The 24958-nt window shown below is 39.9% G+C and overlaps 1 protein-coding gene and 1 long non-coding RNA gene across 4 annotated transcripts in view; one reads left to right on the forward strand and one right to left on the reverse strand.

Moving 5' to 3' along the window:
- The window catches only part of KIF6 (kinesin family member 6), a 390416-nt gene that overhangs the window by 246434 nt on the left and 119024 nt on the right, over window positions 1–24958 (forward strand). The gene's annotated exons all lie outside the window — the stretch shown is intronic.
- The window catches only part of LOC137232021 (uncharacterized), a 72303-nt gene that overhangs the window by 12176 nt on the left and 35169 nt on the right, over window positions 1–24958 (reverse strand). Inside the window, exons 3-4 of the long non-coding RNA XR_010946840.1 lie at window positions 4805–4957; window positions 1710–1850 (exon numbers count right to left, since the gene is read on the reverse strand). This is a non-coding gene — a long non-coding RNA (uncharacterized lncRNA). The remainder of the gene's footprint in view (window positions 1–1709; window positions 1851–4804; window positions 4958–24958) is intronic.

The raw sequence follows: 24958 nt of genomic DNA on the forward strand, positions 1-24958 counted from the left end.
TAATCCATTGTTTACTATGTGCCAAGCCCTGTTCTAAGTGCTGGGATCAGAGTTTGGTGAAGACACAAAACCCCAGCCTTCAAGGGCCTCATATTCAAGTGAATGGGACAGTTACCAATCAAGTATCCAAGGACATAAGCGGCGCTCTGGAGAGAATCAAACATAGTAAGAGTTGTGGTTTTGGGGAAGGGTGGGGGGGGAGGTTTTTAGATAAAATATCGGGGGTGAACTCTTTGAGCTTTCTAAATTTCTAGAGCTTTCCTTTCTTCCTTCATTTGTGAGACATCCTGTGTGTGAAATGGCTCTGCAGGTGGTTAATCTCATCCACTATGTGTAGACTGTGTTAACATCACTGCCAGAACGTAACCCAGTGTCCCAGTGCTGGGAGCACCACTGCTGATCCCTTTCTGCTAAGTGCACTTTCTAGAGAGTGACAGGGGCAAGTCTGTCAACCTCACTAAGGCTTTATTTCCTCATCTATAAGATGGAGAAATCCTCGGGCCAAGGAAAGAGCCTGGGGCTGGGGCTGGGGACGTGGCAGTGAAATGCAGTGGGGACAGAACCTGATAGAGGAAAGCCAGAGAGAGGAGAGCAGAAATAGGGGCTCAGAGGGCTCGCTGTGTAGACTGGGTAAGAGAGGCTTCCCAGGGGCAGCAAACACCAGGCTGAGGAGGGGCAGGGATGATGCATCATAAGTGCAGGCTGACCGCCGGAGTGTCTCGAGACAGCGCGCTGTGGCCTGGCCTGTGCGAGAGGGAAGAACGATACCTTCACCTATAAAGGCCCAGTACTTAACACGGGGAATGTAGGTGAATGCAGAGAGAAGTGGCACCGGGGTCCACAGTCCAGGTGGCTCTCAGCAATTGCTGAACTCCGGTAATATTGCCGGGTTCCCACACACCTGGGACTCCTGAAATTAATCACTTCCATCAGCCAATCAGCAATAGGCTTCTTGTTGCCTAGAAAATAAAGTTCAGGGTCCCCAGCATGGCCCTGGCCTGTCTTTATTTCCTGCCTCTTCTGCCGCTCCACCCGAACTCTTGCCTGTGGTCGTCTCCCACCCTGCTCCACGCTGTGTCCCCTGCTTCACGCCTCCCAGTTGATCCACACAGAACTGATCACTCCTGGCCCTGCATTCCAGCACTACTGTGTGTGTTGCTTTTATGGCCCTTTATCATATTATGCCTTTCAGTTTCACTGAACTATCATCTTGAATGGGGGAATGAACGTATTCATCACAGTAAGCCTCCTCTGCTTTCTGTGTCACACCAGGTACCAGCTGCTCGATCAATATCTGTAGATCTAACTATTTAGTAAGCATCTCTATAGGGAAGACCCTGTAAACAACAAAAGTATGTTGAAACGTGGTCCCTACAATATAATAGCAGAGATGAGGAAAAAAATGCACAGGTGCACATGTAGGGCAGAGTATAAAAGCACAAAATAAATGTTAGCAGCAGTAAGTCCCCTTAAGTCACTTTTGAAAGTATTCCCATAGCTCGGTGCCCTCGTCTTCATTATCGTTTGTCACACTGCACCAACATCACCCGTTCACATGCGTGTAGCCCTCCCCACACAGTGAATTGAAGAGCATGGAATATGACTGGCTCATTTTTTTATCCCTGGCTCCTAGCCCTCGGTCAGAATTCAGTAAATGTTTCTGGAATGAATATAGCAGCTAGTCACCGAGAAATGTCACTCTTAGATACCTTGTCTTCCGTCAGAAGCTGTCTCATTTCATTTATTGCTCCTGAAAGGCTTTTTTTCCATTTCCCTTTTCTCTTAGGGTTAACATCCTGAATATTACAGGAACAGTCCTTGAGTTTTCCCTTTGAATCCTGGATAAAGGCCTGGAAGAACAGCAAAACATTTAAGTGCCCACGCCCTTCATGTTAGGGTCAAACCTTAGATCTCTTTCAGATGCTTGAAATGCACTAGTTTAAAACCTGCTCTATATCAATGGATTTCACATAGTTATCGTGAGTGAAAGACTGCCTTTTCAGATTCTAGCAGAGAACGTTGGCACATCAGACAAAGGTACACCCCAGTGTGGTGACTCATAATGTGATGTGGCAGGTGGGAAATCTTAAAAGATCAATATTTCCTCATAAACCCAGCTGCAGAAATCAGATGTGGAGCTGGGTAGGGGTTGTACGTGGCAGGGATGGAGGAAGGAGCTTCAGGAAAGCAGCAGTTGTGAAGGGAAAAGATCTGAGTGCCTACAAGAAAGGGTTGCAGGTACCATCGATTCTGGATTATTCGCTGTTTGTGCATGAACTAAATATTTTCCTACTTGCTCCTTCAGACTGCCTATATTCTGTCTATTTGGTTCCCTGTAATTCCCCACCCCACCCCCCAAAGGGTAGGCAGAGAGCCAGAGAGGAAGGAGAAAATCTCAAATCTGTTGACTATTTTATGAGGAACTCATAGTTTGTTGTGGAGGGACAGAGGGAAGGGATGGAAGAATAAAACTATTAACTGAAGTCAAAGTTTTGGATCATTTGTTATTTTGATTACCCTTACTTTTTCCTTTATCTAAAACAAAACAAAACAAAAACAGACCTTACAGGGTAATGGAGAAACTATAGGTTCTAGTTCTACCTTGGTAAGGAGGCCTTGAACAAGCCACTTTCCTTCTCTAGGGCTCAGTTTCCCTGTCTGTAATATGGGATCAAGGATAACAAGTCCACAGAAAGTGTACCCTCCCATTCTGAGCCCAGGGCAGACATGTGTAGTGGATTATGGTGCTCTCTCCCAGTGAGCCGGACTGGCGTTCAAAATCCTTCCCGATGGAACTCCAAGGGGCCACTCCCCAGTTGATGAGAAGGAGTCAGCACCCAGGATGCAACCTACTGGCCATTCCTAACTCATATTCTAAAATTCTGTCACTCAAACCATGGGTTCATTACCAGTGAGATCATGGGCCCCACACTGTGGGAGGAGCTCACTGATGAATGTCAAGTGGAAGCTGAATTTCTTGAGGCATCTTCTCCTTGTGGGTGTGGATGAGGTCACACCAGCAGAAATCAGCTACATGTCTTGGTTCTTGCCACCATCCACTCCCATCCTCAGCATCCTGCAGAATCCCCTCACCACCCAGGGATTTCTGACGGCGCCTACGGGGATCTTACGTTGCTCAAGAACTGGTATTTCTTGTAATTCCATAGCAGTCCCCTCCCTGACATCCATGCCTTGAGTAGTCACTTGTCCCGCGCTCACCAGGCCACCTGGCTCAGACTCTGGCTTCTGGTTCTCCTCCCAGCAGCAAAACTCAAAAAATGTGGAAGCTGCCTTGCATTCTCTCCATTCTCACTGACCTAGAGCCACGTGGGCAGAGCAGATGGCTCCCTCACAAACTCGGAGTCTTACTGTGTGGTTCCTGGCTTCCTCGTGGAAACGGACCCTTTAGTTTGACCTGCAGTGTCTTGCTCCGTAGCGCTCAGATGCGGGCTAAAGGGATTGAGAACGGGTGCTGAACTCTCTTCTCTCTTACCTCAAATGTCCTCTCGCCTCTTGTCTCATCTGGTGGTGATGGTGGGGCGGGGGCAGGGGGTGCTCCACGTGGGACCACCCTTCAGTTCCCTAGATACAGCCAGGAATGTTTGGAGTTCAGTTTGGTCTAAAGGTAGGGTGCCTATTATGCAAGTAACAGTTAACAGGAAACTGGAGAATTTCCTCAGGGTCCCTAAAACCCCACTTAAAGCAGAAGGTGGGGGATGGGTTGAGGTCTAGCCAGTCCTTACAGTTGTGACTGGACAACCTCTTCTTAGTAGGACCCAGAAAGCTGTAGATGTGTATGGTTGATGTTGCTGCCTCCCAAGGGTCCCAGTGGGGTGTGTGTGTGTGTGTGTGTGTGTGTGTGTGTGTGTGTGTGTGTGTGTGTGTGTTTAGGTCCCATAGGCTTTATCTCTAAGGATCTAACAATCTTACACGGAGTCAAAGTTAAGCCTGCACTACTGATGGTAAGTATTGCGGAGGTCACATAAGGGATAGATCAGTATGGGCTCAAGGCACAGTCTTTAGGGAAGGGAGGGGCCTTGGAAGACAGTGAGGCTCCGGATAAACAGAGGGCAAAGTGGAAGGCATCCCCAGAGACAGGGGAAATAGCCCAAGTGAAAGCACAGGGATGGAAACGTTCAAGAACAATGTTGAACCCAGCCTGATGGGAGCACAAGATGCTTGTTGGAGATCTCAGGAGTAGACATTAGATTGCATCGGTTGGGTGAGGTGAGTTTGTTTGGGGAGAGACCTAAAAGTCAAACAGAGATGTTTGAATTTGATGCAGAGACCCTAAGGAAACATTTCTGGCAATCTGTCTAAAGGGGTATTTGGGAAGATCAATCTGGCAAGGGTTTATAAGAGAAATTGGAGAGGGAGAAACCATGTGAGAGATTAGTTTAAAAGGCTCTTATGTGATTCATCCCTCAAGGAGTTTTAAATTTAATAAGAAAATAAGGCAGCAACGTGTATTGTACACATTACTGGAACATGTGATGTCTTCCCTAAAAAAATTTTTAAAACATACCTATTTTATTTTTTGAAGAGGTAATACAGCCATGTGACTCTTAAATCCAAACAATATAGAGGCATACAGTAAAGGGTTTTGCTCCCACCTCTCTCCCCATCTGCTCTATCCCCACCAGGCACGATGTCTCCCTGCCACCACAACACCACCACTCTAAGCCACTTTCATGACCTCCCTGTGTATTCCAGAGTTTCTTTGCACAAACTCAAGCAAATATTAATGTATATTCTTATTTTCCATCTTTTTACAAAAAATAAATAAATAACATGCTATACACACTTCTCTGGGTTTTGCTTTTCTCACTTAATAATAGATCTTGAAGATTTTTCCACATCGTTCTTCTTGTCACCTGCATGGTATTCCATTATTTGTAGAACCAGACCCTTATTGATGGATGTGTTTTTTAATAATCTCTTGCTGTTATAGATGGCGCTGCAAAAAATAATTTACCCTTATATCATTTTGTATGTGTGCATGTATAACCGTAGAATAAATTTCTGCAAATGGGCTCACTGCATCAAATTCTACATATATTTATAATTTTAATGGAGATTTGAGAATTGCCCTCTTTGGGGAGTTGTACTACTTTGCATTCTTGCCAGCAATATCTGAGATTGCCTGCTTCCCTACGGCTTTGCCAACACAGTGGGTTATCACTTTGGAGGATTTTCTAGTCTATTGGGAGAAATCTTCATACAGCTCTAATTTGCTTTTCTCTTATTATGAGTGAGGTGGAGCATCTTTTCATCAGTTCATGGACCCGATGGATTTTAAGCTCCTTCTTAAGGGACTGACTTCATCATTTCTCTATGTGTCCCAGAGCTTTCCCAAGTGCCTTGCTACAGAGTAGGTTTTCAGTCAAAATTTGTAAATCCAATAAATGTTTGTATGAATGAGTAGATAAATGGTTGCACAGATGCTTGTGCTATTGGAGTTAGAAATCTTCAATTAAATATGATTCTTTCTTCAAGATGTGATAAGCTCACGGAGCAGATTTAAAGCAACATATGTATGTTCAGAGATTACGTGCAGCATTCTAAGAGTGAATAATTATTTACCTTGGGCTGAAAAATGGAGAATGATACATGAAATACCTTGTTCATCCCTAGGAAGGTGAGGGATGGTTCAGCGGGGGTGGGGGAGCGTTGGAAGGAATCCTACAGCTCTTTTCCATGGGTTCTGGTTCATTTAAAGAGTGGTTTGGAGCTGGTATGATTAACTGGTTTCCATAGAACTAACTAGTAAATCAGGAGAGATAAAATAAGGCTCCTTCCAGCTTCATTTTCCCTCAGAATCCACCCAGAACTCAGCTCCTGTGGACATGAAAACTGTCATTAGCTGGAGTTTCAAGCTTGCTTTCTTCATTTCTCTGTTGTTTCTATGCGTTCCCACATCAAAATACCATAAGCCACAAGCAAAGCATGTTTGATTGTTTGTCTGTTAGTTTTATGACTTTTATGGAATTCCATTCTCCAGCAGCACATTTGCCAACTGTTTATTTTATGCTATCTTCAGTCAAAGAAAAGCCACTGCTAGACGGGCAGAGGGTGAGAGCAATTGTCAGCAAGACAAGACCACGGCAGAACTTTCCACGGTGCACTGTTACCTGAAGTGACTTTTCTAACAGCTGTGTGAAAAGGAAAGCCCACCCCCAGAAGAAGCATGAATCCCTCCACCTGCTTATGAAGCTCCTCTTCTTCCTCAGAGAATGAGACTTTCCTCCACAGTTACAGGGAGGTCTCTTAAAGCTGAGCCCAGCCCAGAATATAAGATCACATCAAGCCAGGGACTGGGTCAGAGGTGACAGCCACACTAATGAGCAACAAGGCAGAAAGGGGACAGGAAAAGAAGAATGAAAAGGCAGACCTGTAATTCAGGTTAGAGCCCCAATTCCAGACCCTCTGTGACTGAAAGTAATCCTAAAAAATATTGCCAGGGACCTAGGAAAATGATGTGAATGGGGACTCTACTTGATGTTTTAAGTAGTTCTGTTGATAGAGATCAGCTGTTTAAAATTAGGACCCTTGGAAAATTAGGATACCTGCAAACTTACCACCACTGGTTCTTTTCCTTTCTGTTGTCACTTTTGGGGTGTGTGTGTGTGTGTGTGTGTGTGTGTTTAAATGACTGGTCAAGAAGAAACAATTTTAACAGATATTAGCATTTAAGAGTCTATTCCATGCATCTGTATTCATTGTATAACTTCCTCCCCCGAACACCTTTATATGTTATTTCCATCTCCACCAGCCACCCCTTTTGTAGACAAGGAGGAGCCAGGAGAGGTTAAGTGACTTGCCCAATGTCACACACCTCATAAAAAGGAGTCAGGACTTTGACTTGAGTCTTCTGCACCCAAAACTATGGCCCTTTCCAGGACTCAGTTCTTAGCTCATTGCAAAATTAGTTTAAGGGAAGGAATTGTGGCACTGAGAAGTGCAGGAGAAGAAGCATTATCTTCAGTTTCAGCAATAGAACCATTATAAAATTGTTCTGTGATCATCTGAGGTCACAGCAATTGTCTTATATCCAAACACAGAGATAAATGAGTAATCAATACCTCTGAATGGTTACCCTGGTAACCATCAGGGCAATGGGTCTACTGCAAGGCAGTTCAACTGCAAGCTAGAGTTGGAATCACTCTTTAGGTTGACCTCTTATCCAGAGATAAGCTTGTTCTGCCACAATTTACAAACCACAACATGATAACACACAGTTCTCACCAAGTATTTAGCCCTACTATGGGCCCACAGTTCCTCTGTGGAAAAAGAAACAGAAAAGAAGCTTCAGACCACAGCCCCTTCACAGTAGGAACTGACAGTCCAGCTCATTTATTATTGTGGGTTTTTGATCAGTTACTAACCCTATGGAATTAGTCAAGAGTCTGGGTATCTGACATGAAATATAAGGTTTGTTAGGATGTATTGAATACTTCATTCATGCAAGCAAAGTAAAGAAGGAAATTTATCGAACACTTACTGTATACCAGTTGCCTTAGATACTGGATACCTGCAATTAAAGGGAACTCAAGTAAAAAGGATATTTTCTTTAAGGATGAATATGTTAGGAGAGGACTCAAGATGGTGGTATACGAAGATCCTGAACACACTTCCTCCCACAGACACAATAAATTTATAACTACATATGGAATAATTCCCTCTGAAAGGGACCTAAAAACTGGCTGAACAGAGTCTCCACAACAAAGGGTAAAAGAGCAACATCAAGACAGGTAGGAGAAACAGACATACAGCCACACCAAGCAAAAAAACCACGCCCCAGTTGTGGCAATCCACAATCAAGAAGGATCACAAAGTCATGGTTACTTTCCCTGAGGAGCAAGAGATTTGAGTCCACATCAGGCACCCCCAACCGTTAGATCCTGTACTGGAGAAGTGAGGCCCCAAAACACCTGGCTTTGGAAACCAACAGGAATACGTCCAAGAAAACTACAGAACTTCAGGGAACAGAAGACCTGCTCTTAAAGGGCACAGACTCACTTGACCTGAAAACCAGGGCAAAAATAACACATTGAAAAGTGCATGGACCATAGGTGAGGGAGACCCACTTACTAATCTTGAAGCTTCTGCCAGAGAGGCAGGAAAAGTTGGGGATGCTCCCTGGGGACTGAGACACTGGTGGGAGCCATTTTTTGTGATCTCAGGCTACCTTGCTAATACTGGCATTGGTGGGCACCATTTTGGAAATCTCCATCTAACCTGTTAGCACCAGTGGGCATGACTTACAGAGAGCCCCATCCCTTCCTGTGCCTCAGTCAGGCCTCAAAGTTGGCCAGGTGACAACTCTGCCCACCAGTGCCTGGCAGCCACCACATCTGAGCCCTACAGCTATTCTGGGGGCCATCCCTGGTCACCAGTACCAAGCAGCCACTGTGGCTGAATGCCATAGTTGTTCTGGGGGCCAGCTCCATCCACCAGCACCTGGTAGTTGCCATGGCCAGGTCCTGCAGCCATTCCAGAGGCAACCCCCACCCACTAGTGTGCCACAGCAGCAGCCAGGGCTCCGCCACAGCGGGAGGGCTCATGTAGCCTTCTAACACCCCTTAGAAGGGGTGTTACCTTGTTACCTTGGAAACACCCCTTGAGCACCTGGCTCTGGTGGCCAGGTGGGATTGCTCTTCTGAGCACCAAAAGACATTTCCTACCTAAAGCCACTCCTTCAAGACTGGGAAAGGGAGCTGATTTACTTAATACATGGAAACAAACACAGAGAATTAGGCAAAATGAGGAAACAAAGGAATGTGTTCCAATCTAAAGAACAAGACGAAACCTCAGAAAAAGAACTAAACAAGACAGAGATAAGCAGTCCATCTGATAAAGAGTTAAAAGTAATGGTCATAAAGATGCTCACCAAACTCAGGAGAAGGATGGACAAACACAGTGAGACCTTCAACAAAGAGAGAAAATATAAGAAAGCATCAAACATAAGTTAAAACTGAACTGAAAAATACACCAGAGGGATTCAACAGCAGATTGAATGAGGTAGAAGAACAAGTTGGCAAGCTGGAAGACAAAGAAATGGAGTTCACCCAGACAGCGCAGCAAAGTAGAAAAAGAATTTTAAAAAGTGGATATACATTAGGAACCTTTGAGACGACATCAAGCAGAATAAAATTTGCATTATAGGAGTCCCAGAAGGAGGTGAGAGAGAAAGGGCCAGAAAAACTATCTAAAGGAATAGTGGCTGAAAACTTCCCTAATCTGTGGAAGGAAACAGACGTACAAGTCCAGAAAGCCCAGAGAGTTCCAAATAAGATGAATACAAAGAGACACGCACCAAGGCATGTTAATTAAAGTGATAAAATTTAAGGATAAAAAGAGAATCCTAAAAGTGGCAAGAGAAAAAAAAAAAAGCATTACATACAAGGGAAACCCTGTAAGGCTATCAGCAGATTTTTCAATAGAAACCTTACAGTACAGAAGGGAATGGCATGATATATTCAAAGTGCTGAAAGGAATAAACTTCCAGCCAAGAATTCTCTACCCAGAAAGATTATCACTCAGAATTGAAGGTAAAATTAAGAGTTTCCCAGATAAGCAAAGTTAAAGGAGTTCACCACCACTAAGCCAGCCCTACAAGAAATGTTAAAGAGATTCCTTTAAGCAGAAAAGAAATGGCACTAATTAATAATAAGAAACATCTGAAAGTAAATATCTCACTGGAAAAGGTAGTGTAATAAAGGTACTTTAGGTAGTGTAGTAAAGGTAGTGTAATAAAGGTACTTAATAAAGGTAGTGTAAAGCAAGAATGAATGTTAAAAGGCAAAAGTAGTAAAATTAACTAAAATTACAATAATTAGTTATGGGATACATAAAATAAAAAGACAATGAGAAAGGAGTCTAAACATAACACTAAAGAAAACCACCAAAACACAAGGGAAGAGAGAAAGAGAAGAAGACAGTAACAGAGAAGAAGCACAAAAACAGCCAAAAAGCAATTAATAAAATGGCAGTAAGTACATACCTACCAATAATTACTTTAAATGGACTAAATTCACCAATCAAAAGACATAGAATGGTTGAATGGATAAATAAAAACAAGACCCATCTGTATGCCACCTACAAGAGACTCACTTCAGAAGTAAGGACATACATATACTGAAGGTAAAGGGATGGAAAAACATATTCCATGCAAATGGATCTGCTCTTCTTAGCAAGATCTTCTCTCAGGAGAAACTCCTTAACCTTCTGGGTTTTATCAGAGCCTAACCAACCTAGGGGAAGGAAAATAACCAACTCCAGCTGACTCTAGCCTTCCATGTGGGAAAAGGGAAATATCCAACTCCAGCCCATGAGAGCTATTCTGTCCCATCTAAGGGGAAGTAGGGGAGAGGTGGGGACTGAGAAATGTGTGAAGTTCACAGTCCAGAAGCATAAGCTCACTACCCTAATCATAGGACTACAGAATGCTTCCCTCTCCCCACACACACCATACCACCACATTACTAAAGGCCTATTTATAGCAGTTCCTTTTACCCAGTACATCATGTCTGGCTATCAAGAAAAAAAATCACAAGATGTACTAAAAGGCAAAACAAACAAATAACAACAAAGAAAAAACAGGTTGAAGAGGCAGAGCAAGCATTAAAACTAGATTCAGATATAGGCAGGAATGTTGGAATTATCAAACCAGGAATTTTAAAAGCCTTGATCAATATCCTAAGGGATCCTAAGCCCTCTAATGAATAAAATAGAAAATATGAAAGAGCAGAGGGGAAATGTAAGCAGATAGATGGAAATTCTAAGGAAGAACTAAAAGAAAATGCTGGAGATTTTAAAAGACTGCAGCAGAAATGAAGAACGTCTGATGGGCTCACTAGTAAACTGGTTATGGCTGAAGAATCTCTGAGCTTGCAGATATCGCAGTAGAAACTTCTAAACCTGAAAAGGAAAAAAGACAGAAAAAAATAGAACAGAATATCCAAGAACTGTGGGACAACTACAGAAAGTGTAACATATGTGTAATGAGAATACCAGAAGGAGAGGAGAGAAAGGAATGGAAGAAGCATTTGAAACAGTAATGACTTAGAATCCCTTAAATTAATGTCAAACACCAAACCACAGATCTAGGAAGCTCAGAAAACACCAAATAGGATAAATTCCAGGAAAACTACACCTAGGTATATTATTTTCAAATGACAGAAAGTCAGAGATTAAAAAAAAAAATCCGGGAAGGATCCAGAGAAAAAAAACACTTTACCTGTAGAAGAACAAAGATAAGAATTACATCCAATTTCTCTTCAGAAACATTGCAAACAGGAAGAGAGTAGAGTTAATTATTTAAAGTGTTGTGAGAAAGAAACACCAACCTAGACTTATATGTCCTGTGAAATTATCCTTCAAAAGTGAAGGAGAAATAAAGACTTTCTCAGACAAACAAAAATTGAGGGAATTTATTGTCAGTAGATGTGCCTTGCGAGAAATGTTAAAAGAAGTTCTTTAGAGAGAAGGAAAATTACATAGGTCAGAAACTCAGATGTACATAAAGAAAGGAAGAGCATTGGAGGAGGAATTGGTGATGGTAAATAAAAACTTACTGGTGATCTACGATCAGAGATATTTGATGTTACTATTGTAATTATTTGGCGGCACTATGAACCATGCCCACATAAGATAATGAACTTAATTGGTAAATGTTGTGTGTGTTTTGATTGCTTTACCAGTCATTCTCCTATCTCTTTAACTCTCCTTTCCCTATTCCATGAGACACAACAATGAAATTAGGCCAATTAATAAACCTACAATGGCCTCTGTGTGTTCAAATGTAGAGTCCCATTTCTCTCACTTTAAATAAAAAGCTAGAAATGATTAAGCTCATTGAGGGAGGCATGTCGAAAGCTGAAATAGGCCTAAAGGTGGGCCTCTTGCACCAAACAATTAGCCAGGTTGTAAATGCAAAGGAAAAGTTCATGAAGGAAATGAAAAGTGCTACTCCAGTGAACACAAGAATGATAAGAAAGCAAAACTGACTTATTGTGGATATGGAGAAAATTCTACTGATCTGAATAGAAGATCAAACCAGCCACAATATTCCCTCAAGCCAAAGCCTAATCCAAAGCAAGGCCATAATTCTCTTCAATTCTAGAAGGCTGAGAGAAGTGAAGAAGCTACTGAAGCAAAGTTTGAAGCTAGCAGGTGTTCGTTCATGATGTGTAAGAGATGAAGCCATCTCCATAGCAAAGCGAAGCCACAAGTGTTGATATAGAAGCAACAGCAAGTTATCCAGAAGATCTAGCTAAGATAGTTAATGAAGGTGGCTCCACTAAACAACAGATTTTCAATGTAGATGAAACAGCCTTATAATGGGAAAAGATACCATTCTAGGACTTTCATCACGAGAGAGAAGTCAATGCTTGGCTTCAAAGCTTCAGAAGACAGGCTGATTCTCTTCTTAGGGGTTAATGCGGTTGGTGACTTGAAGTTGAAGCCAATACTCATTTCCCATTCTGAAAATCTTAGGACCTTAAGAATCATGTTAAATCTACTCTGCCTCTGCTCTATAAATGGGACAACAAAGCCTGGATGACAGCACATCTGTTTATAACATGGTTTACTGAATATTTTAAGCCCATGGTTGAGACCTACTGCTCAAAAACAATTTTTTTTTTAAGATTCCTTTCAGGGACTTACCTAGTGGTGCAGTGGTTAAGAATCCGCCTGCCAGTGCAGGGGACATGGGTTCCAGCCGTGGTCCAGGAAGATCCCACATGGCGCATAGCAACTAAGCCCATGCGCCACAACTACTGAGCCTGTGTGCCACAACTGTTGAAGCCCATGCACCTAGGGCCCGTGCTCAGCAACAAAGAGAAGCCACCACAATGAGAAGCCCACACACCACAACAAAGAGTAGCGCCTGCTCGCCACAGCTAGAGAAAGCCTGCACACAGCAACAAAGACCCAACACAGCTCAAAATAAATAAATAAATACATAAATAAATAAAATTTATTTTAAAAATAAAATAAAAGTAAAGACTACTTTCAAAATATTACTGCATTAACAATACACCTGGTAACCAAAGAGCTCTGACGGAGATATCTAATGAGATTCATGTTATTTTCATGCCCACTAACACAACATCCATGCTGCAGCCCATGGATCAAGGAGTAATTTTAACTTTCAAGTCTTATTCTTTAAGAAATACATGTCGTAAGTCTGTAGCTCCCATAGATTGTTATTCCTCTGATAGATCTAGGCAAAGTACATCGAAAGCCTTCTGGAAAGGATTCACCATTCTAGATGTCATTAAGAACATTAGTGATTCATAGGAAGAGGTCAAAACATCAACATTAACAGAAGTTTGGAAGAAGTTGATTCCAACCCTCATCCTCATGGATGACTTTAAGGGCTTCAGGACTTCCGTGGGGGAAGTAACTACAGGTGCGGTGGATGTAGTGAGAGAAACAGAATTAGAAGTGGAGCCTGAAGATGTGACTGAATTACTGCAATCTCATGATAAAACTTTGTCGAATGAGGAGTTGCTACTTATGGATGGGCAAAGTAAGTGGTTTCTTGTGATGGAATTTACTCCTGGTGAAGATGTGGTGACAATTGTTTAAATGACAACAAAGGATTTCGAATATTACATAAACTTAGTTGATAAAGCAGTGGCAGGGTTTAAGAGGATTGACTCTAATTTTGAAGGAAGCTCTGCTGTGGGTAAAATGCTATCAAACAGCCTTGCCTACTACAGAGAAGTCATCTGTGAGAGGAGGAGTCAATCTATGCAGCAAACTTCATTGTTGTCTATTTTAATAAATTGCTACAGTCACTCCAGCCTTCAGCAACTACCACCATAATCAGTTAGCAGACATCAAATTGTAGGCAAGACCCTCCACCAGCAAAAAGATAACTTATTTGCTGAAAGCTTATCATGATTAGCATTTTTTAGTGATAAAGCATTTTAAATTAAGGTATGTTATATATATATATATAAAGGTATATATGTGTGTTTGTGTGCACGTGTATGTGTCTGTATACAGTTGTTCCTCAGTATCCATAGGGGAATGGTTCCAGAAACCCCCATGGACACCAAAATCCACAGATGCTCAAGTCTTTTGAAATGGTGTAGTACAATCAGCCATCTGTATCTGCAGATGCAGAACCCATAGATATAGAGGGCCAACTGTATATAGGCTTATGCATAAGGGAAAAGAATGACAGCAATGATACAAGGGATGGGAAGGAGGAATTAGGATTATTTTGTTATAAATTATTCACACTACCAATGAAATAAAATAGTGTTATTTGAAAGTGGGTTTGGATTAGTTTTATATTACAGACTCTAGGGCAACCATTAAAAAGAGTGGAAAGAGAAGTACCATTGATATATTAAGAAAGGTGAGAAATAGAATCATATAAAATGATCAATTAAAACTACAAAAGGCTGAAAAGAGTGGACGACAAACATAGGAAAAAACAACAAGGGCAAGAAATAGAAAAAAGTAACAAACATGGTAGATACTAATCTAACAGTATCAGTAACCACTTTAAATGTCAATAGTCTAAATGTACAAATTAAAAGACAGAGATTGTCAGAGGGCATCAAAAGACAAGACTCAACTATACGTTGTCTACAAAACCCACTCTAAGTATAAAGACACATAAATTAAAAGTAAAATGATGACGAAACATACACCATGCTAACACTAATCAAAAGTAGGAATGGCTATATTAATTTCAGACAGAGCAGATTTCGCAGTAAGGAAAGTTCTCATGAATAAAGAAGGGCATCAAATGATAAAGGGGTCATTTCTCCAAGAAGACGTAACAGTCTTTAATGTGTATGCACATAACAATAGAACATCAAACTACATGAGGCAAAAATTGATAGAACTGCAAGAAGAAATAGATGAATCCACTATTATAGTTGGAGACTTCAATACCCCTCGGTCGGAAATGGACAGATCCAGCAGGCAGAAAATGAGTAAGGACATAGTTGAATTTAATAACACCATCATTCGATTGTATATACTAGACATCTATAAACTACTTCATCCAAAAACATCAGAATACACATTCTTCTGTAGCTCACATGGAACTTTCACCAAGATAGATGCATTCTAGGCCATAAAGCACACCTTAACAAATTTAAAAGAATAGAAATCACAGAATATCTGTTCTCAGACCACAGTGGAATTAAACTAGAAATCAATAACAGAAAGACAGCTGGAAAATCCCAAGATACTTGGAGATTAAACAGCATACTTCTAAGTAACACATGGGCCAGAGAAATCTCAAGAGAAATTTTAAAATACTTTGAACTAAATGAAAATGGAAACATGGTATCAAATTCTGTGGGACAGTGAAAGTAGAGCTCAGAAAAAAAAATGAATAGCACTGAATGTGTGTATTAGAAAAGGAGGGAGATCTAAAATCAATCATTTTAGCTTCTACCTTAGGAAATTAGGAAAAGAAAAACAAATAAAATCCAAAGTAAGCAGAAAAAAAAGAAACAGTAAAAACTAGAGCAGAAATCAATGAAATTTAAAAGAGGAAATCAGTAGAGAAAATCAATAAAACCAAAAGCTGGTTCTTTGAAGAGATCAGTAAAACCAGTAAGACTCTAGCCCAGCTCACTAAGAAAAAAAGAGAAAGGACACAAATTATTAATATCAGAAATGAAAGAAGGAACTTTACTACAGTCCTCATAGACATTAAAAGAATAATATAGGAACACCTTGAACAACTCTATGCCCACAAATTTGATAATCTAGATGAAATGGACTGACTTCTTGAAAGACACAATCTGCCAAAACTCACAGAAGAAAGAGACAATCTGAATTGGCTTATATCCATTGAAAAAATTGAATCAATAATCAGTAACCTTCCACAATAGGAAGGAGGCCCAGGTGGGTTAACTGGTTCTCCATAATCTCTTTCAGAAGATAGAAGCTGAGGGAATACTTCCTAACTCATTCTATGAGGCCAATATTACCCTAATACCAAAACCAAATGAAGACATTAAAAGAAAAAACTACAGACCAATATCTCTCATGAACATATATGCAAACATCCTCAACATTTGTCTATTTTTGCTTTTGTTGTCTGTGCTTTTGGTTTCATGTACATGAAATTATTACCGAGACCAATGGCATGAAAGTTTTCCTCTGTTTTCTTCTAAGAGTTTTATAGTTTTCAGTCTTAAGTTTAAGTTTCTAATCCATTTTGAGTTGATTTTGGTGTATGGTATAAGATAAGGGTCCAGTTTCTTTTTCTGCTTGTAGATATCCAGTTTTCTCAATACCATTTATGAAGAGACTATTCTTTCCCCATTGTGTATTCTTGCCCCCTTGTCAAAGATCATTTGCAGAGGCTTCCCTGGTGGCGCAGTGGTTGAGAGTCCGCCTGCCGATGCAGGGGACACGGGTTCGTGCACCGGTCCGGGAAGATCCCACATGCCGCGGAGCGGCTGGGCCCGTGAGCCATGGCCGCTGAGCCTGCGCGTCCGGAGCCTGTGCTCCACAATGGGAGAGGCCACAACAGTGAGAGGCCCGCGTACCGCAAGAAAAAAAAAAAAAAGATCATTTGCAGTTGTATATGCATGGTTTAATTTCTGGGCTCTGTATTCTGTTCCATTGGTTTATATATCTGTCTTTGCGCCAGTACCATACAGTTTTAATTATGGTAACTTTCTGAAATCAGGAAGTATAATGCCTCCAACATTGTTCCTTTTTTCTCAAGATTGCTTTGGCTATTCTATGTCTGTGGTTCCACAAGAATTTTAGGACTTTTTTCCTATTTCTATAAAAAATGCCATTGGAATGTTGATAGGCATTGGAATGAATCTGTAGATAACTTTGAGTAACATGGCACTTTAACAATATTAATTCTTCTACTCCATGAACACGAGGTGTCTTTCATTTATTTGTCTTCTTCATTTTCTTTCATAAATGTAGTTTTCAGTGTAAAAATATTTCATCTCCTTGTTAAGTTTATTCTGAAGTATTTTATTCTTTTTGATGCTATTGAAAATGATATTTTTTAAATTTCCTTTTCTGATCATTTGTTGTTAGCATGTAAGAATGCAATTGATTTTTGTAGGTTGATTTTGTATCCTGCAACTTTACAGAATTCATGTATTATTTCTAAAAGATTTTTTGTGGCATCTTTAGGATTTTCTACATCATGTCATCTGCAAGCAAAGAAAATTTTACTTCTTCCTTTCTGACTTGGATTTCTTTTATTTCTCTTTATTGGCTAATTGCTCTGGCTAGGACTTCCAGTACTAAGTTGAATAGAAGTGGCAAGAGTGGGCATCTTTGTTTTCTTCTTGATCTTCGAGGAAAAGATTCATTTTTTACCACTGAGTTTAATATTAGCTGTGGGCTTGTAATATATGGCAATTATCATGCTGAGGTACATTCCTTCTATATGTAACTTGTTGATCGTTTTTATCATAAAATTGTGTTGAATTTTCTTAAATACTTTATCTATAGAAATGATCATATGATTTCTATCCTTCATTCTGTTAATGTGGTGTATCACATTTATTTATCCGCATAGGTTGAACCATCCTTGCATCCCAGGAATATATCCTATTTGATCATGAAGTGTGATCCTTTTAATGTGCTGTTGAATTTGGTTTGCTAGAATTTTGTTGAGGATTTTTGCATCTGTGTTCACCCGGTATATTGACCTACAATTTTCTTTCCTTGTCTGTCTTTGGTATCAGGGTAATACTGGCCTCATAAAATGAGTTCAGAAGTGTTTCCTTTTATCAAACTTTTATCAAACGTCTGCCCAGAAAACAAAACTATCAACAGAGTGAAAAAGTGACTTACAGAATGGAAGGGAATATTTGCAAGCCATGTATATGACAGATAATTAATTTCCAAAATATACAAAGAACTCCTACAACTCAATAGCAGAAAAATTTTTTAATTAAAAAATAACCTGAGTAAAAAATGGCAGAGAACTTGTATAGAGGTTTCTTCAAAGAAGACGTACAAATGGACAACAGGTATATGAAAAGGCACTCAACATCACTAATCATCATAGAAATGCAAATCAAAACCACAATGTAATATCATCTCACATCTGTTAGGATGGCTATTATCAAAAAAACAAAAAATGGCAAGTGTTAGCAAGGGTGTGAGAAATTGGAACTCATGTACACTGTTGGTGGGAATGCAAAATGGCACAGCCACTATGGAAAACAGTATGGAGATGTCTCAAAAAATTAAAAATAGAACTACCATATAATCCAGTAATCTCACTCCTGGATATATATCCAAAATAACTGAATCAGAATTTTGAAGAGATATATGCACTCGCATGTTTATTGCAGCATTGATCACAATAGATAATATGGAAACAACCCAAATATCTATTGACAGACAAATGGATAAAGAAACTGTGACATGTATGTATACAATGGAATATTATTCAGCCTTTAAAAAGGAGGAATTCCTACTGTTTTCAACAGTATGGATAGACTTGAAAGACAATATCCTAAGTGAAATAAGTCAGTCACAGAAGGACAAACACCAGACAGTTCCATTTGTATGAGGTATCTAAAATAGTCAAACTTGTAGAAGCAGAGACTAGAATAATGGTTTCCAGGGAATGGGTGGCGGGAGAAATTGAGAGGTGCTCATTGGGTATAAAGTTACACTGACACAAGATAAGTAAGTTCTAGAGACCTACTGTTACAACATAATGCCTGTGGTTAACAACAGTTTTGTACACTTAGAAACTTCTTTGGAGGGTAGATTTTATGCCAACTGTCCTTACCACAAAAAAAAGCAAGGGGACACAATAAGTCTTTTGAAAGTGATGTATATGTCTATTACCTTGATTGTTGTCATGATATAACAGGTGTGCGCATATGTCCAAACTCATCAAAATATGTAAATTAAAATGTGCAATATTTTCTGTAATAAGTATACCTCAATAAAGCTGAAAAGTTTTTCCCAAAAAAGTCCTCAGCAAAATATTAGCAAATTGAGTCCAACAATGTAAAAGAAGAATAATATACCACAACCAAGTGGTATTTATCCCAGCTATGCAAGGCTAGTTCAGCATTCAAAAATCAACTAATAGGAGATTGGTTCAAGATGGTGGAGTAGAAGGACATGTGCTCAATCCCTCTGGCGAGAGTACCAGAATCACAACTAACTGCTGAACAATCATCAACAGAAAGACACTGGAACTCACCAAAAGAGATACCCCACATCCAAAGACAAAGGAGAAGCCAAAATGAGATGGTAGGAGGGGCGCAATCACAATAAAATCAAATCCCATAACTGCTGGGTGCGTGACTCACAAACTGGAGAACAATTATACCACAGAAGTCCACCCACTGGAGTGAAGGTTCTGAGCCCCACATCATGCTTCCCAACCTGGGGGTCTGGAAACAGGAGGAGCAATTCCCAGAGAATCAGACTTTGAAGGCTAATGGGATTTGATTGCAGGACTTCAACAGGACTGGGGGAAACAGAGACCAATTTTGGAGGGCACACACAAAGTAGTATGTGCATGAGGACCCAGGGGGAAGGAGCAGTGACCTCATAGGAGACTGAACCAGACCTACCTGCTAGTGTTACAGGGTCTCCTGCAGAGAGGTGGAGGGTGGCCGTGGCTCACCGCAGGGACAAGGACACTGGCAGCAGAAGTTTTTGGAAGTACTCCTTGGTGTGAGCCCTCCCAGAGTCTGTCATAAGCCCCACCAAAGAGCCCATAGGCTCCAGTGCTGGGTTGCCTCAGGCCAGACAACCAACAGGGAGGGAACTCAGCCCCACCCATCAGCAGACAAGTGGATTAAAGTTTTACTGAACTCTGCCCACCAGAGCAACACACAGCTCTGACCACCACCAGTCCCTCCCAACAGGAAGCTTGCACAAGCCTCTTACATAGTCTCAGCCACCAGAGGGCAGACAGCAGAAGCAAGAACAACTACAGTCTTGCAGCCTATGGAACGAAAACCACTTTCACAGAAAGATAGACAAAATGAAAAGGCAGAGGACTATGTACCAGATGAAGGAACAAGATAAAACCCCAGAAAAACAACGAAATGAAGTGGAGATGGGCAACCTTCCAGAAAAAGAATACAGAATAATAATAGTGAAGATGATACAGGACCTTGGAAAAAGAATGGAGACAAATATCGAAAAGATGAAAGAAATATTTAACAAAGACCTAGAAGAATTAAATAAAAACACCTAGAAGAATTAAAGAACAAACAGAGATGAACAGTACAATAACTGAAATGAAAAATACACTAGAAGGAATCAATAGCGGAATAACTGAGGCAGAAGAACGGATAAGTGACCTGGAATACAGAATAGTGGAATTCACTGCCATGGAACAAAATAAAGAATAAAGAATGGGCTTCTCTGGTGGCGCAGTGGTTGAGAGTCTGCCTGCTGATGCAGGGGACACGGGTTCATGTCCCGGTCTGGGAAGATCCCACATGCCGCGGAGCAGCTGGGCCCCTGAGCCATGGCCTCTGAGCCTGTGCGTCCAGAGCCTGTGCTCCGCAACGGGAGAGGCCACGACAGTGCCCACGTACCGCAAAAAAAAAAAAAAAAAGAATAAAGAATGAAAAGAAGAGAGCCTAAGAGACCTCTGGGACAACGTTAAACACACTAACATTCACATTATAGGGGTCCCAGAAGGAGAAGAGAGAGAGAAAGTATCCAAGAAAATATTTGAAGAGATTATAGTGGAAAACTTCCCTAACATGGGAAAGGAAATAGCCACCCAAGTTCAGGAACCACAGAGAGTCCCAGGCAGGATAAAGCCAAGGAGAAACATGCCAAGACACATAGTAATCAAACTGACAAAAATTAAAGATAAAGAAAAATTATTAAAAGCAACAAGGAGAAATGACAACATTCAAGGGAACTTCCATAAGGTTAACATCTGATTTCTCAGCAGAAACTCTACAAGCCAGGAGGGAATGGCGTGATATAGTTCAAGTGAGGAAAGGGGAGAACCTACAACCAAGATTACTCTACCCAGCAAAGATCTCATTCAGATTTGACGGAGAAATCAAAAACTTTACAGACAAGCGAAAGCTAAGAGAATTCAGCACCACCAAACCAGCTCTACAGCAAATGCTAAAGGAACTTCTCTGAGTGGGAAACACAAGAGAAGAAAAGGACCTACAAAAACAAATCCAAAACAATTAAGAAAATGGTAAGAGGAACATATATATCAATAATTACCTTAAATGTGAATGGATTAAATGCTCCAACAAAAAGACACAGGCTTGCTGAATGGATATAAAAGCAAGACCCACATATATGCTGTCTACAAGAGGCCCACTTCAGACCTAGGGACACATACAGACTGAAAGTGAGAGGATGGAAAAAGATATTCCATGCAAATGGAAATCAAAAGAAAGCTGGAATAGCAATACTCATATCAGATAAAATAGACTTTAAAATAAAGAATGTTACAAGAGACAAGGAAGTACACTACATAATGATCAAGGGATCAATCCAAGGAGAAGGTATAACAATTATAAATATATATGCACCCAACATAGGAGCACCTCAATACATAAGGCAACTGCTAACCGCTATAAAAGAGGAAATCAACAGTAATGCAATAATAGTGGGGGACTTTAACACCTCATTTACACCAATGAACAGATCATCCAGACAGAAAATTTATAAGGCCACACAAGCTTTGATGCACAATAGACCAGATATATTTAATTGATATTTATAGGACATTCCATCTGAAAACAGCAGATTACACTATCTTCTCAAGTACACGGAGAACATTCTCCAGGATAGATCACATCTTGGGTCACAAATCAAGCCTTGGTAAATTTAAGAAAATTGAAATCTTATCAAGGATCTTTCCCGACCACAGCACTATGAGATTAGAAATAAATCCCAGGGGAAAAAGAGTGTAAAAAACAAAAACATATGGAGGTTAAGCAGTATATTACTAAATAACCAAGAGATCACTGAAGAAATCAAAGAGGAAATCAAAAAATACCTAGAAACAAATGACAATGAAATCACAATGATCCAAAACCTATGGGATGCAGCAAAAGCAGTTCTAAGAGGGAAGTTTATAGCTATACAACTCTACCTCAAGAAACAGGAAAAATCTCAAATAAACAATCTAACCTTACACCTAAAGGAACTAGAGAAAAAAGAATAAACAAAACCCAAAGTTAGTAGAAGGAAAGAAATCATAAAGACCAGAGCAGAAATAAATGAAATAGAAACAAAGAAAACAATAGCAAAGATCAATAAAACTAAAAGGTGGTTCTTTGAAAAGATAAAGAAAATTGATAAAACTTTAGCCAGACTCATCAAGAAAAAGAGGGAGAGGACCCAAATCAATAAAGTTAGAAATGAAAAAGGAGAAGTTGCAATGGACACTGCAGAAATACAAAGCATCATAAGAGACTATTACAAACAGCTCTATGCCAATAAAATGGACAACTTGGAAGAAATGGGCAAATTCTTAGTAGGGTTTAACCTTCCAGGACTGAACCAGGAAGAAATACAAAATATGAACAGACCAATCACAAGCACTGAAATTGAAACTGTGATTAAAAATCTTCCAACAAACAGAAGTCCAGGACCAGATGGCTTCACAGGTGAATTCTATCAAACATCTAGAGCTAACACCCATCCTTCTCAAACTCTTCCAAAAAATTACAGAGAAAAGAATACTCCCAAACTCATTCTACAAGGCCACAATCACCCTGATACCAAAACCAGACAAAGATACTACAAAAAGAAAAAAATTACAGACCAATATCACTGATGAATATAGATTCAAAACTCAACAAAATACTAGCAAACAGAATCCAACAGCACATTAAAAGGATCATACACCATGATCAAGTGGGATTTATCCCAGGGATGCAAGGATTCTTCAATATATGCAAATCAATCAATTTTAACAAATTGAAGAATAAAAACCATATTATCATCTCAGTAGATGCAGAAAAAGCTTTTGACAAAATTCAACACCCATTTATGATAAAAAAAAACTCTCCAGAAAGTGGGCATAGAGGGGACCTACCTCAACATAATAAAGGTCATATATGACAAACCCACAGCAAACATCATTCTCAATGGTGAAAGACTGAAAGCATTTCCTCTAAGATAAGGAACAAGACGAGGATGTCCAGTCTCACCACTATTATTAAACATAGTTTTTGAAGTCCTAGCCATGGCAATCAGAGAAGAAAAAGAAATAAAAAGAATACAAATTGGAAAAGAAGAAGTAAAACTGTCAGTGTTTGCAGATGACATGATACTATACATAGAGAATCCTAAAGATGCCACCAGAAAACGACTAGCCTAATCAATGAATTTGGTAAAGTTGCAGGATACAAAATTAATGCACAGAAATCTCTTGCATTCCTATACACTAATAATGAAAAATCTGGAAGAGAAATTAAGGAGACACTCCCATTTACCACTGCAACAAAAAGAATAAAATACCTAGGAATAAACCTACCTAAGGAGGTAAAAGACCTGAACTCAGAAAACTGTAAGACACTGATGAAAGTAATCAAACATGACACAAACAAATGTAGAGATATACCATGAATGTGGATTGTAAGAATCAATATTGTGAAAATGACTATACTACCCAAAGCAATCTACAGATTCAAGGCAATCTGTATCAAATTACCAACAGCATTTTTTACAGAACTAGAACGAAAAATCTTAAAATTTGTATGGAGACACAAAAGATCCCAAATAGCCAAAGCAAACTTGAGGGGAAAAAACGGAGCTGGACGAATCAGACTCCCTGACTTCAGACTATATTACAAAGCTACAGTAATCAAGACAATACGGTCCTGGCACAAAAACAGAAATATAGATCAATGGAACAGGATAGAAAGCCCAGAGATAAACGCACACACCTATGGTCAACTAATCTATGACAAAGGAGGCAAGGATATACAATGGAGAAAAGACAATCTCTTCAATAAGTGGTGCTGGGAAAACTGGACAGCTACATGTAAAAGAATGACATTAGAACACTCCCTAACACCATACACAAAAATAAACTCAAAATGATTTAAAGATCTAAATGTAACACTGGACACTATAGAATTCTTAGAGGAAAATGTAGGAAGAGCACTCTTTGATATAAATCACAGCAAGATCTTTTTTGGCTCACCTCCTAAAGTAATGGAAATAAAAACAAAAATAAACAAATGGGACCTAATGAAACTTAAATCTTTTGCACAGCAGAGGAAACTATAAACAAGACGAAAAGATAACCCTCAGAATGGGAGTAAATATTTGAAAATGAATCAACTGGCAAAGGATTAATCTCCAAAATATATAAACAGCTCATGAAGCTCAGTATTACAAACAACCCAGTCAATAAATGGGTAGAAGACCTCAATAGACATTTCTCCAAAGAAGACATACAGATGACCAAGAGGCACAAGTAAAGCTGCTCAACATCACTATTTATTAGAGAAATGCAAATCAAAACTACAATGAGGTATCACCTCACACCAGTTAGAATGGGCATCATCAGAAAATCTACAAACAACAAATGCTGGAGAGGGTGTGGAGAAAAGGGAAGCCTCTTGCACTGTTGGTGGGAATGTAAATTGATAAAGCCACTATGGAGAACAGTATGGAGGTTCCTTAAAAACGTAAAAGTAGAACTACCATATGACCCAGCAATTCCACTACTGGGCATATACCCAGAGAAAACCACAATTCAGAAAGACACAGGCACCCCAATGTTCATTGCAGCACTATTTACAATAGGTTATGGAAGCAGCCTAAATGCCCGTCGACAGACAAATCGATAAAGAAGATGTGGTACATATATACAATGGAATATTACTCAGACTTAAAAAGGAACGAAATTGGGTCATTTGTAGAGACATGATGGACCTAGAGACTGTCATACAGAGTGAAGTAAGTCAGATAGAGAAAGACAAATATCATATATTAATGCATGTGTGTG

The sequence above is a fragment of the Pseudorca crassidens genome, chromosome 10 (assembly GCF_039906515.1).
Source record: "Pseudorca crassidens isolate mPseCra1 chromosome 10, mPseCra1.hap1, whole genome shotgun sequence".
NCBI lineage: Eukaryota > Metazoa > Chordata > Mammalia > Artiodactyla > Delphinidae > Pseudorca > Pseudorca crassidens.